Source organism: Aplysia californica, unplaced genomic scaffold (assembly GCF_000002075.1).
Source record: "Aplysia californica isolate F4 #8 unplaced genomic scaffold, AplCal3.0 scaffold01200, whole genome shotgun sequence".
In the NCBI taxonomy this organism is placed as follows: domain Eukaryota; kingdom Metazoa; phylum Mollusca; class Gastropoda; order Aplysiida; family Aplysiidae; genus Aplysia; species Aplysia californica.
Genome location: NW_004798470.1, coordinates 12,854 through 14,849, shown reverse-complemented (window position 1 = coordinate 14,849; position 1,996 = coordinate 12,854).

The window sequence follows — 1,996 nt, the reverse complement described above, 5'->3', positions numbered from 1 at the left end:
AGAGAGAGAGAGAGAGAGAGAGAGAGAGAGAGAGAGAGAGAGAGAGAGAGAGAGAGAGAGAGAGAGAGAAATAAAAAGTTGTTTACAAAGGCACGAGTGTGATCAACAGAGCCAGCTTGGTAGCACTACAGAAACGGATAGCAATATTTTGTTTCCAACAGTCGACAAAGAGGGAAATCATGGTAGAATGTGAAGGAAATGGCACAAAAATTGTACTTGGACAAAAAAGCGAACTCTTTCTATTCCCAATTTTTGTTTCCAAGAGAATCATATTCTTCTGTACTTTTCAATATTTTGTTCATCTTCAAAGTCGAAGTCTTCCGACATCCTAACCGGCTTTTACTTCTGTAGTGGTGAGACGCTTCGCCAAATATAAGACGTAGTTTCGATTCCTGAGTGGGGCGAACTTTTAAATAGTATCTGGGCTCCAGACTTATTCTGCAGCCTTTCTACTGCTTCTTGTTGGCTCCTTCTGACTGCTGTCTTTCATCCACACCCCGGATCTTATGGCAGGAAAGATCTAACGCCTAGCCTTCTCGGATAAAGGCGAAACATCTCGGAGGTCCTGTGTGCAAGTTGTGCACGTTAAAGATCCCTTGGTGATCCAAAATCGATAAGAGTAGGCGTCGACCGAAACCCGAGCAAAATTCAAAATTTCCTACCAACTGAAAATGTTTAGTGTGTCCAGCGCGCTCATATAACCTAATGCAGTTTTGCGAGCGCCGTAAAACACTTCCCAACCCCTCCCCCCCCCCCCAAAAAAAAAGACAGCACAGCAAGGGCACCCCGTCAGCTAAGTAAACGGGAGCTCAGCTTGATGTTTCGTAACAGAAATCTTTGATATCAACAGCTTAAAGAGTCCTGTTGGAATATACTTTTCTTTGATCGCAGACGTTCCCATAAATTAGTATAATAAAGGCTTACTGCACGCCAAGCGAGTTCCATTTAGAGGTTTCGGTCCTCATTTACCTGTTTCGGCTGACGAGAACATTGCCTCATTGAGCCGAGTCCATCACATGGAACATGGTCTAATTATTTCACCTACAGGGACACATCCTTTGTTTACAATATAACGCAATGCCTTTTTTGGTAAAAGTAAATTTCGGAACAACACTTCCCCAACCCAAACTCATTCTTAGTAGAAAAGCAACTTTCGTGCATTTCGTCACGACGATCCTCATTGGCCTCACAGAGATTGGAGACTGGATATTCGCACTAAGCCATGCAAAATCCGAATGCTTTATACATTGAGGATGCACCTTCTAGTTATTCGACAAAACATGAAGTCGTGCTATTTTGGGCACTTTAAAAATAAAAAAGATAGCATAAACTGTATTACTCGTACAGATTTTATCAATTAGGTTTCTCCTTTATCTGAAACTCGAAAAGGCAAGCAACAGTATTATTCATCATGTGAAATTGAAAATTCGTGTTTCTGATCATATGTTTATTATGTTTCGAAATGGCTCAATACTGCCTTTTGTCTGCTGCTGATCGGACAAACGTTTCCGCTACCTGCCTAAAGACGTACCACCTTTACGACAACTGATAACTGGCCTACCTCTACATCGACAACCATTACTCCCTCCACCTCCACCCCACCCCCCTCCCATACACACACATATACACCATTGTGTCAACCATTAACGACCCCCCAATCCAACTACCGTAAACGACCATCACTACCACCACTGTTAATTAAGATCACCATTAACCATCACTGCTACGACCACTATTAATTATCAACACTCTGACCACTTATAACTGCCTTCACTTCTACCACAATAAACTACCCCAATGCTATTACCAATTATAACTGCTTCCACTTCTACCACGGTTAACTACCACCACTATGCCCACCATAAAGCACCACCACTTTGACTACGGTACCATTAACTGCCACCCTTTTGACTATCATTTAACTTCCAACACCATGACCATCATTAACCGCCTCAAGTTACATTTCCGAATCTCCAAGTGCCAATAAACACTACCC